Source organism: Corvus hawaiiensis, chromosome 5 (assembly GCF_020740725.1).
Source record: "Corvus hawaiiensis isolate bCorHaw1 chromosome 5, bCorHaw1.pri.cur, whole genome shotgun sequence".
NCBI lineage: Eukaryota > Metazoa > Chordata > Aves > Passeriformes > Corvidae > Corvus > Corvus hawaiiensis.
This window is the reverse complement of record NC_063217.1, coordinates 24,256,790-24,270,177: the sequence shown is the minus strand read 5'-3', so window position 1 is coordinate 24,270,177 and position 13,388 is coordinate 24,256,790. Positions and strand designations below refer to the sequence as shown.

General features: G+C 39.0%; 1 protein-coding gene across 2 annotated transcripts in view; it reads right to left on the bottom strand.

Moving 5' to 3' along the window:
- Positions 1-13,388, bottom strand: part of N4BP2 (NEDD4 binding protein 2) — a 62,014-nt gene that overhangs the window by 4,829 nt on the left and 43,797 nt on the right. The window contains exon 19 of one of the 2 annotated variants that reach the window (XR_007203538.1): positions 12,741-12,759. The exons of the other annotated variant lie outside the window; for it this stretch is intronic. The gene's annotated coding sequence lies outside the window, so the exon portion shown is untranslated. Of the gene's footprint in view, positions 1-12,740; positions 12,760-13,388 lie in introns of those variants that run through there. 2 annotated transcript variants of the gene reach the window in all.

Here is a 13,388-nt window from a genome sequence, read left to right as displayed (position 1 = left end):
GCAAGGTGCTGCATCTTTTCCCCAAACTACTCCACCAAAAAATCCCCATTCAACTCATTCACTTCCCAAGCCAGCTACCACAGGGGCCATCTCTATTCCTTGGCCCAAGAGCAAGATGGCAGGTTACTCACTGGCAGAATACTTCAGCTGACTGATATATTTATAATACTGACAGATTAACTGCCAGATTATCTTTCAATGTGCTTTTATATTTAAAAGAATTGAAAAGATGCTCAGAAGCTTGGATGAGAGCTTTTACATGGATGTTTTATCCTTAAGTACAATAATTTCTGCAATGCCCTTCTAAAGTTAGAAAAGCAAACAACATCAAAGCCAGGATGTCTCGTCATCTCAAAAATAATCTCCTTCCACAATTTAAAAAAAAAAATTTGCAGACATAAAAACTTGGAATTCTTTTCTTTCACTCCCTTATTCACAAAACTGAAATCCTGTCCATGTTTTCAAATTTCTGCATTTTGTTTTGAAAAAAATACAAAACTAAATTTTGGGTTTAATTTCTAATTTATGAAATTTTGAGAAAATGGAGAACCACTTTCTTAGAAGCCTTTGCAAAAAATCACTTCAGGATCAAGACAACACCTGAAAATACCTCAGTTTCTTTCTCTGGCAGTTTTAATAACTGCAAATGAAGAGAAGGATTTATGATCAAATATTCAGTAATCTTGTCGACTTTATTATTAGCAAGGGAACTCACATTATCAGATTTAAAGGAAATTCCCTCATATTGAGAATGTGAAATCTTGATATAAAACAACAACAAACACAGACCAATGTTATTTACAAGATTAAATGAGATGTGAAGTCCTAGTAAAGGGATGAAAGCTTTTCGTATAACAAAATGTACATATTTACACACATGCTCACACACTGCACATTTATTTATATTGCATATTTATTTATACACAGAAAACTGCTTAATGAGCTATCTTAAATTTTAAAAAATTGCTTTCATTGCTTTAGTAATAGTACCTATAATAATATCTATATATAAACAATGGATTATGACACAACTAAAGATCTATTCAATTTACTATAGTCGCTGAGAAAAACTATTTAACTCTCATTCTAATTATCCAGTTAGACAAAAGAAATATTTATTTTATCTTCAAGAACCCTCTTGCTGTGGCTAATCACACCTTGATTCAGCAATTTACAAATTAAACATGAGCACAGATTATCAGAACCACTCCAAAAATCAACGAGAAGCCTGTAAGGCTCTCATGTACTGATCTGAGATCCTAAATCTCTAAATAGAACTCAGTGAGATCTGGCAATGCTAAGTACCCACTTTAAGATTCAAGCCATTAGTCTGAAGTAATTTTTCTTCATATGTTTATGGAGTGACATGGTAAATTACAGACTTCGTGGCATTCATGGCATTATGGGGCATTTTCAAAAGGGATCCATGTATAAATATTATCTCCAAATTAAAATTTGGGTAAATCAAGTGTAGGAAAGTAATCCTTTCACAGAGGAACCAGCTCATAAAACATTCTCAGTCTGATCCAATATCCTCAAAGTCATCAGAAATGGAGTGGCATGTCATGCCTGAAGTTAGGTAAGCCTAGTGTTTTCCTTCTGCAAGATACTGGATACGTCACCTCTCCTTCTCACCCTTTTCTGTGCTAATTTTTCTCCTCTGCTCTTAAACAGAGAAGAAATTCTTGAGTTTCCCTACAGATACAGCCATACACGGAGCAGCTGGTGTGCAAATGTCACACGTGTACGTTCGAGCACAGAAGTTCATCAACCATCTGTCCATCTGCCTTCCCTCATAGTAGCTGTTTCCGTACACACACATATACACACACACATACACACACACATATATATGTACATATATATTCACCACTGACATAGAACTGCTTCTGGGTCCAGATGGGGATACAGATACACTTGCAGATGAACATGGATAAAGTGCTGGGTGCTGACTGCAGTGCTATCACACGTACCTATGAACAGTTTTTCTATTAAGAATAACTTAGAGGTCAAAAGCAAATTTTCAGCAAGTCTAACTGCATTGTAGCCAAACTGAAGCCTTGATAATACAAAATACAAAATTTCATTAATTGACTTCAATCAGACTACTGTGTGTGTAGAATTACTGACATGGGGAAATGTTTGCAGCTTTGGGCCTCAAACTGCTTCAAATTTTTCATGCCACATCCTCTTTTAAAACAGTTTGAGACAAATCAAAAACACATTTACAACATATTTTTGTAGGATTTTTTTTTACAGATTTAGCTCTTCGAAATCTCCCAAAATGTTTTTTGGTGTTGAAATACTCTTTGGCTGTTGAAGTACTCTTTTATTTACAACCTTCAACAATGATTGTGATTTCTTTCCAGAAACTCTCTATTTCTGCTTGTTCTTTTTTTACCATCTGCAGACATGGGCATAATCATCATGAAGTATCCATTTCTCTTTCATACACAACTAACATCTCTTAGTTTTAAATAATAATTTGTAATTTCTCAGAGAATGATGCATTATTTGCTAGACTGGATGCATAGAACTGTATATGTACACATATAGATACACAAAAATATTGAAAATATATCAGTGTATATTTAAAATCTAACTATTTCAATAATGAATCGATACATCCATGTACAAAAAAAATTGCATCCTTACGTACATGCATGTATGTCCATATACATATATATATGGACACATTGATACTAATTCATTGCAAAACACATTGCTACAGATTGCTGTAGGAAACAACAAATTGTGGGCAAGATATGTTACCGTCATTTGAAAACCTGCATACATATTTTGCATCAAACAGATGCATTATTGAATTGACCGCGGTCTACATACAGGTACACATGTATTTGTACGCACATAAGCAGAGATTACTGCTGCGCTAAATGGGGATTTGCAATAACCTAAGTATCTAGTGGATAAGAGTTTTACATACAAAATTACATAGTCACCCATTGTAAACTATTACATTTCTGCTGTGTATGCAGCCATTACATTTATTAGACATACCTTTGCAATATGTTACAGTGCTTTGCCGTTAAGGAGACGCGTGGATTTATATTAAATCCTGCAGATGTGTAACATAATAAATTGTTAAAATAAACTGGCAAGTCTATATATGCACTTGCATTTGCAGGCAAAAAGGCTTCCCCTCTTTCAGAGCCTGTGCCAAGCCCATTGCAGAGGAGAAGGCTGACTTCTGTGTGCTTTGGCTCTAACCTGGGGTAGGACTGCACTTCTCTCCCTTGTTTGCACACTACCTGATCATCTTGACTGGCTCTCTTAAACACTTCGAAGTAATCAATAGTAACAGTCCAGCTAAAAGCTAATACATGAATGATACAGGTGATGTAACATTCTCCTCAGCGTTAAAAGGTCTTTAAAAAATTGGCCTACCACTTGTACATTTTCTTCAACAGACCCCTTGCAAGATCTCCAACATTACTTTCAGAAGTCTCTTCAGGTTTAACTTTGCTCTGATTTTCTAAAATACCTAGCACAAAATAAGGAGATTCTCAAGTCTAGATCTTCTCCCCCTAGTATCAGTGGGAGAAGAAGGAGGTTCTCCATGTTAATCATTAAGTTATGTATTTGCACAGGTTTGATTTCAGTGGGAGGTAAAGGTGGAGGAGGAAAATGTTAGTTAGAATAGAATTAGCCAGTGTTCCATGGAAGATTATTTTTGTATATTTTGTGATAAGAATAAAGTGTTGGATGTACAGGTGTTTTGAGTAGTAATAATGATATTTCAGTTGATCAAACAGTTCACAATAATGACCTCTTGCTAAAACATACTGATTTATTTTTAATTTAGGAAGAACTCATATTTACTGCATGTCACTGTTTGTTTTGCTGTGACGAATATTAAACTTCTGAAGTTAATGAGCAAAGCTAGCAAAGGAAGCAACAATAATTTGGTTGGTTATTTATTTTATAACACAGAAACTCCCTGATAATTTTAGCTTTTCCCCCTTAAGACTGCCAGCAACAAACCCCTTTTTCTTATCTCTGTATATATCCAAGTGTTTAAAATCATAGTCTAGATTTCACACAGTGGAAAACTGCCATCTTTAATATCATCCTTAAATTTTGTATGCACACATGTACATTAAAATGTTAAAAATTTGAAGAGCTTGCTTAGAAATAATTTCAATTACTTTTCAAGTAGCAGGTGCGACATAAAACATAAAATGATCATAACTTATCCTGCATTTGTTGATTTATGATTTTTATCTTTTTGTTTTATAAATTTAAAAAAAAGGAGTTGCTTTTCACAATCTATGCCATGACTCAGTATTCATGCACTATATCCAGCACACAGATAAAATAAGAGATAATACATATCTACAGTACAAGCAGGAATTTTTTTTTCTCACCATGCAGCCTCTCTAGAATTCCTTAATTGTAGCAGATTAAATTAGATAAAATAAATGGGCATGCATACTTGCCTTCATCAAACTGCCTACGTTCCATGCATAGTTATGATTAAAAGCCAATTTCAAAGGAACATGCTTTCTTCCCTTTTATTTTTTCTAGAATTAGCACAAGTTACACCTGGTAGCTCAGATTTTACACTGGTTTATATCTTACACCAACCACATGCCAGAGCAGAATATATATTTTAGTGCCTGTTTTTCTTTACTTTTCTCTGATTCCATTACGACCTTGATCTCTTGCCACCTTTATATAAAACATATAATACTGCAGACAGCAGCGGGTCATATGGAATAGGTTAAGAGGAGAAAAGACTGTACAACCAAAACTAATACATAAATCCTTCTCACTCATTCTTCAGCTGAGTATTTTGAGAAGCCATTTCATATATTTATAGCTGACATCTACTTGGCTTTCAGTTGGTTTAAAGATCATGCAAATCCCCACAATACGGTAAATCTTAATGCAGAATTCTTCAGTGGGAAGCATAGAAAGCTTTCCTTGATTTTCTTGATTTTTACATATTTTGAATGAAAATGATCACACATATGAAAAGAAAGATATTTTAGGAGAAAGATGTTTGAACATTATGAGAACATTTCCCATGCTTTATTTTTGAATCCTGGTGGACTTGATTCAAACTCAGAGATAATTTATCCAACAGCTTTTCACCCAGAATTAAAACTCCACTGAAAGAGATGGGAATTTAAAAACTTGCATTTAAATTGATGGAAACTAAAGAAATAACATGCAGGGTTTTTATGACAGCTGTTTCATAATATATGTTTATATTGAGATAATTAGATATATAATTAATAGATAAATTAATTTAAGTATATCAGTACCTCAGTAATTTTGAACTCCAAAGTCTTTACCAGTTTTTAAGCACAGTCATTTGATGGAAAAAAAAAAGGCAAGCTGAAGACTGTGTGTCCACTGGCATGCGTATCAATGAAAGGAAAGAACAGTTTTCCTGTAAGTTTGAGAGGTTTCATATTTTTTCAATGACCATGGCACAGGAGACAACCAAAAGAGATGCCTACCTACCATGGGGTCTTGGTCTCACGCTTTTATATTAGGAGATCCAGTTCTATCTATATTTTGACTTAAATCAGTCTAACTTTCAAAAGCAACACATTGTCACTCATGAGGAGAAGAGCTGTGACCAGATGGTACAACAACCTAAAGCTGGCAAGTGTCAGTTACTGGTACTCCACGCTCACACTTGTGTGTGAGAAGCGAAATCATGCACAGTAAGTAACCACAGCCCACTGTGCCAGCTTCTGCCAGGAGAGGTGTTTGCTCCTTTTCCAGCACATGCTGTGTCTTTCCTATGTGACAGGTCACCATGGCTCCCCGTAGGGAAATCTCCAAACCATAGCAGAATCCTTGTGTGGTTTCCAGCAGATTCATGCATTTTGTCAGGTAAAGACAAGCATGTCAAGTTCAGCCCCACCCTCATCCCTCAGGAATTTACACTTCTCCTTGCCTTCTGTAACCAAAGACCAAATGCAATTCCTCGTGTGAAAGCAATACAGCACAGACACAGCAGCAGGCAACTGCGCAGGAGGGGAATGATAAGGGTCTGTGATAAACACAGCGCACGGCCACAAGCAAGGCTGGGCACAAACCATTCCTGTATCTGCTCTGTCAGGAATACATGCATGCACTAAGTGCTCAGACCATGTTCCCAGCTAACCTTCAGCCACCCTGTCAGCAGTGATAGACTGGGACTGCTGGGATTATTGCTCCTTGACACTTTGCCAGCTGCTCATATTAGACCTGATATGCCAAGCTTTTATAGCCATGACTTCCAGTACTCTCACTGCTGCATTACAGAGGTTTCACAAGCTCCAAAAGTCTCCCCCTTCCACTGTCCACTGATCCTTCTGCTGGATTGGGAACCTTTTCTAGTCCTTCACTGACATAAAAATTGAAGGACAACTAACTTCTGCTAAGTAAATATGAAACTCTATTTGGTTTTGTGGAGAAGAGCTAATGGTAGGCTACAGCACAAAAATTTTGTTGCTACATTGCTTTGTTGTGTTTGTGTGATCCTGTCCAGTATTTTAAGGCCATAATGCTTTAATAGTGGGCTTGAGACAGTTGCAGCCAACTTCCTTTCTTAATTGCTATGCTGGGGTTATCTCAAAATATCTTTCAGCTATAAGCTGTATCATAGCTTGGAAACATTTGAAAACCGTGAATTTAATAAAACCACACACCACTAGCCAGAAAGTGAGAACCTAATTTGGGAATGATGTTAAGCTGTGTGGTGTGATGTCTAAAATGTTACATCAAGACTTTGAAAAAGCTACGTTTTACAGTTACTTCTTTTATCTCTTTTCAAACAATAATCAAAAGCACTATAGAAAAAGCTGCAATTTTTCATTTTATGGTCAATGTCAAATTAATCACTTGAATGGTGCATTCAGTAACATTCTACTGTTTCTTAGGGAAAACTATAGAATCACAGCATCAACATTTCACAAAGAAAAAGGGGGGTGAAGAGGTAATTTTCACAGAAAATCGTTAACACTAAAGTGCCTAACCCACCTACTGCTATACATCTAGAACTGCACAGCAAAAGCAAGAGGAGAAACAGCAGAATTTCATCTCCCTGCCTGGGTATCCTCCTGGCTGATTATCAGAAAGCATCACTGAGAAAAGCTCCTCAGGAGCTTCCGCTGGTGCAGACCCACTGCTGTACAAAACGGGCACAGCCTGCAAGACCGCCACCACGCTGGCTGCTCATTTCCTGTGTGCTCTGGGTATGCTGCAGATCACCCACTTACCTCTTTGAGGATTTATATGGCTCGCCCCTCACTGTAGAAGCGATCACTTCCCTAAAATCACTGGCACTAGCAGCCGTTACCAGCAATGAGACTTTACCATCAATTTTGAGGCCTGATGCTCTTCTGCTATGAGTTGATTTCACACTGCTTTGGCACAGTAAATTTATCTTAAAGTGGGATTAAATGACAGTAATTTACAGCCATGTTGCCTTGCTGATGGGCTATGAATTTCTGTCTTGCTATACATGAAAATCAAACACATTTTAAAATTTAATTCTTTGCTCTGGAACTTAGTGAATACAGATTACTTATAAAAACACCAATTCTCTATAACTACAAACCTACAGTTTTTCCTGGTTTGCAGCACCTAATCTAGGGAATGTAAAACCTGGTATTATGCCTCACTAAGGCCTGCTCTCTAAACTTAGCAGGAAGCAAGTGCACACGTGGCTTTTCGACCCCGCGGTTATTGCCCAAGTCTCAAACGTGGTATTCACATGAAGTCAGTACCCACTTTCTCCAGTAGATTTGACTTCATTTGTATGATAGATCTTCAGATCGATCTCTGAAAAATTACATCAAACCCCATTCTAAAGTCAAGTAAGTGTACACATATGGTCCTTCCTACTGGAAAATCACAAACACACCACACACTGATCTAAATGGTGGGGTTGAAAATGTGAAATTTGAAGCAGGAACATATAAAGCACTATCCCACCTTATTCCAACAGCAACAGACACCAAAATTTGCTGACATATGTGCCTGTTCACAACTAACTTATCTCATTTACCCTACCTTTTTCTTCTGCAAGTATTTTCTTCAGGATAAACCCCTCATTAAAGCTGGCCTCTGCCAGATGCCACAGCTCAACTCCTGTCCTATCCACAGGTAGAAACACAGCTTAAAGGAGAAGTTAGAAAATCTTAAATCCACATTCAGATTTTTTTGTGGGGACCTGTGTCAGAGAGACGGTTCCAGCCTCAGCGTGCTCTATCCTCATTCACCTTTCAGATTAACTGCATCTCATTGGCAATGTGACAAGACCATTCCATCACCGCAAGAACATCATAAGATGCAGGTTTTGTGAGCAGAATCTGGAAATGGGTGTGCAGAAATGTGCACGCATGCACACACACACACACATACTGCTCTGTAAGGGGACCCCACACCATAAGCATGCCACAGTAGGCTCAGAAAGCAAAGAAGCCGTGGGAGTGACCTGAACACAAGTTGTTACAGACGTGGCCATTTAGATGGAAACCTTCCATCTCAGAATGTGGCACAGTCATTTACTAGACCTAGCAGGACCAGGCAGCTGCTGGAGCCAGAGCCAGCCACAGATATGTCAGCAAATTAAAAATATTTTTAATCTCACTCCAGTCCTAAAAACCTATTTCTCAAATTTTCACAATAAAGTCTTCACCTAAATTTGCTTGGGAATATTTAAGATGAAGCAGAACAGTTTCCTCATAAGCATGATGTACTTCACAGAAGTGGAAAAAGACCATCCCCTGAAGTGCTGCAGATTTACACATCTATCACTCCTGGGTTCATAGTTCGTACAACAGAAAAGAGCATCAGAATCAGATCCACCATCTTGAGAGCAATTCCGATTTTTTCTTTTTTCTTATATCAGTTAACATGGAAGAAACTGTCATGGCACAGCCCATCACACCCCTCTTTCTACTTTATATAAGGCCTTTTTATGCTGGAGTGAAGAAAAACCTCGGGAACAAATGAAAATCCACAAAATGCAAGATCTAGACCAGGGTTTAATTGTTTATCTCAATACGAGCATTTAACAGATGGTATTTAACAGAAAAGTAAAACTGATTATGTAAACCAATTTCACAAACTTATTAATAAAAGTAATTAACAAAAGTAAAACAAAGTATACTGAATTTGATTCAGAATATCAATTCACATTAAGACTCCTAGAAAAAAAGAAAATGCAATGAACTCACCAGAGGCAGGAAGCTGAAAGAGGCTGTTGAAAATAAACATTACGAAAGTCAACTATCCTGGATGAGACAGGGGAAGAAAAAAAGAAGAGTGGTATTCTGTGTTCTTGGCTTTTTCAGATAGACTTCTTTTTTAGCAGATTAGAACAACTGTATTATTGAGAGGACAAAAAACCCAAAAGCTCTAGAGGCAACCAGAGACCCCTGTGCATACAGGCCAGAGTAGTCCTGGCAACTGGGTCTAGCTCATCTGGAGGCAGCAGTGACAGCAGACCCAGATGCAGCGTGACGAGAAAGAGTGAAGAGGTTTAGCGTAAGTCAGCTTCCTGGTGAGAGCTTTGCAGCTCTGCCTGTGTGGGTTTGTTGTGGGTTGGTGTATGAGTTGGTATATCTTTCTCTCTTTGGTGACTATGGGAGCAGATGTAAAAACCTTGAAGACGGGGGAGGGAGGCAAACCCTCCAGGCTGCAGGAAGCTTTCTCTTTGCACTCTGCTGCTCCTCCAGCTCCCTCCTCCCTGCTTCAGGGAATAATGGCACAGCACAGCCCAGCAGCTCAATACATGCGAGCAGAAAAGGAGATCAACAACGGCCCAGCATGGCTACGTGCAATTTACTCTCTGGTAGCAGGAACAACACCTGGGATATTCTTCTGGAACCTGGAATATGGCCCTGCCTGCAGAGTATGCATGTTTAGCTGACTTTGTGCAAAAACCCAAGGCAGGCACTTTGGGCTGCTTCAACATAGGTGTACACGGTTTTGTTGTCATTCAATGAGGATTCCTCTGAAGCACTGGTCAAGACTGATCAGTAATATCATTTTATCAGCATATATGTCCTCTTTTTTACCAGCATAAGGAGGCTGAGCAGGTGGAGGGACCACAGACATTGAGACTTCCACCTTTCCCAGCACAGACAAACTGAGCTGGCCAGATTCTCACCACTTCGAGTTACCACAACTACTACCACAACACTGAAAGCAAAGCTGTGATGGTAGTTTCAGGATTTCAAGAGTCTATGGTCTATACTTTAGGAGCCATCAGCAGAAGAGGTTGTCCACTGTGTATGATCAGGCAATCAGAATGCAGGGAGGGCACTCCTGTCCCATTCTGCTGAAGCAGCCCAAGCTCACCGGCATAGCAGGAGAGCTCGGGGGCAGAGGCATGAGCACTGGCTTCCCAAGCAGCCTTGAAACCCAGAAGCACAGAAGTGGAAACCAAGTCCTTTTCAACAAATATTTTGGGCTCAGTGAAGTTATCTCAGACCATCTCCAGCCATGAATCAGTAGGAACAGACTGCCTGATCCAGATCTAAAGCCATGCATTTTATGTTCCTTGCAGGCTGGAAACTCTCTGAAGACAGCTAATTAATTGGTCCACATTAACATTATGACAGTACAATGCATTCCAAGATAAAGTCATATTGCTTCCAAGAAAGATTAAAAACCAACAGAATAATTTACAAGATAAAGCAAAAAGGAAACAAAAAGATAATTTATGTGTAGATGAAAGGCAGTTTGTGCCAAAAATATAAAAATAATATAGCCTGTGTAAACATGCTGTAAACCTGCTGATGCAAAGCTTGCAGAGCAGTGCTGCACAGTTAGGCTGGGGAATCACTTTGTTTCATTTCCCTATAAAATGAAATTAATTCAGTTAATTATCAACAGTGATGAAGGTAAGGAAGGCTCACAGAAGGCATTTTGGGAATCCTATCTTCTTAAAATCTTCAAACTTCCTTTTAGTTTGAGACAGGATTTTGAATAAGGGGCTTCAGTGCATCACCAGTTTATGTGAGAACTTCTGTTTCTTCATTTTCACATTAAATATGTATTTGTCCGTTTTTAACAGGGTTTGGGTTTCCCAATACCAGCGTAAGCAATCAGGCAGTAAGTTTCCATTGCAATTGTGATAAAGCAAATGAGACACCCAAACATTTTTAAATGTTTCCATCAGAAACATTCAGAACTGTCAGAAGTAGAGAAATAAATACTATTTGCAAATTATACCGATATAAATGCCTTTCATGATCATCACCAATTTTAGGTCTGCTACAGAGAGCAGATACTTAAAAATGCAACTACTCTTCTCTGTTTTGTGCAGAGATTAATCCAGATGTGAAGCCATCTGGCTAAGTAGTTTGCATTTTGGAAAAAGAGTGCATCCATCTGTAAAATACTTCATAAACAACTATTGAACTGAGTGAACTCAGCAAAGAAACAAAACCATACAGTAAGAAACATGTTCTAACATGTCTTGATTTCCACCCATGTCCCTCCAGTACATTTTCTGAATGATCTTGACCCAATAACTTCCCAAAAATAGTTGAATTTTATTTATTTGAGACCTTTCTTAGTAATACACATGCTTCACGCATTTGATCCATCATTTCACTTCCAAGAGACCTGGAACTCCAACAAAAGACCCTCAGCTCCATGCACTCTGCACATGTAGGTAATTCCAAAGTTAGGTGTAAAATTGACACCTGACCTGTTTCTCTTGATATTTGGTTATTTGTTGGGTTGGCTTTTGGGGATTTTTTTTGTCTTTCTTACTGCAGTTTTTCTGCTTCTTTTCACCTCTTCATGCTGTGCAATGAAGGGGAACATCTGGCTATGAGAGAATAGTTAATACATTAAAAAATACATTGCTTCTCCTTTTTAAAAAACTCATTATGAGTCATTATCTGGGACTTCCAGAAACAAGCACTTTGTTGTGGAAAATATATATGGGGGCGGAATTAAGGCTTGCAATTTATTTTTGCATTGAGAAGTAGGCTGACAGCAAAAAATAAAGTCTCAAACCACAGGTAACTAAGGGTTTATAAGAAACTATAAAATGACATTACCCAGGGTCTTGACATGGGTTAATCTTCAATGAAAGGTCGTATTTCTTCTTAATCCACTGCTTTCTGTCCCTCTTGGAGAAACAAGACAGCTGCTGATGGTAGGAAGGGAGTTGAGATTAAGGAAAGAAGCTGTTCCTGTCCCCACTGCCTGATTTCCTTTTTGTTCTCAGATTCGTTCAGCTCTGATTTTGGTCTGCCTCAAATAGTATGGTATGTGCAGTGCTCAGGAAGTAAACCATGGCACTCTTGATACCCACTGTATTTAACCCCACAAACCTTTCTCCTGTTATAGATGATCATTAAATTACACAAAATAAAGTTAATCATTGCTTATATCTTGCCACTGCCCCAGATATATAAACAACACACAAGAAGAAGTATGCTTATTTTGTGAAAAAAGAGCCTAATTCCTTTTTGGTATCATTTTCAAATAGAAGCAGGAAAAATCTATGCGGTCAAGATGCCAGCTGTGCGTTAGGAAAACTGGGATGTGCCTATTTGCTTTGCCCCAAGTTCCTAGGCAGTACAGGGGAAATCAGGTAGGTCGCCCAGACACATTTCAACCTGGAGGTGAAGTCATTCCCTTCCCAGGAACAGATACCTGAGCAAAAAGGAGGCTTCCTCACAGCATGGCAGAGAGCATGGCTAAGAGAGTCTCTAAAGCAGACCAGGCACAGTAACTTCTGCAGCATTACTCATTGCGAGAGCACTCAATCTGAAAGAGGAAATGAAAACGCAGTCTCACAAGCACTTCCTATATGGATTTTGGTAAAACTCTCACACACTATTTACTACGCCTTGATGAGCTTAGGCTTTGGTTCCTCAGCAACCTAATGCTGTGGGTTAGATACTCCTCAGGTTTGGTAGTGAAGTGGCACAAACTGAAGCCTGTGGTAATAAAACAGAACTCAAAATCTAGCATGAGGCAGGTTCCTGACACATTGTGTGGGCAGGACTAGAGGCCTTCAGAGGGTGAGTCAAAGCCCTCCAGAATACTCACAGTGGAGCAGGCCTGACACGGAAGCCTAAATGAAGAAACATGCCTGAAATGCCACCCTCTCCCTGTGGACTCTCCTGCCTCCCTCCTGAGTTACAAAGTTCAACTTCCAACTCAGCTCAGCTCTTGAGCCCCTTCCCGCACCATTGCCTCTTCCCCTTCAGTGACAGGCTTGCCCTAGGCTTCAGGTGGCCACAGAGCAGCCCTCCAGCTACTAGTCCTCTGCGGGATTTGGCCCTGAGCTGCCCAGCTTCTGGGTGCAGTGCTGAGGTGGGTGCAAGGCATGGGGCGACTCAGACCTGGGCATGCCTGAGCAGCACAGACCTCTCAGGCCTAAAATAGAGAAC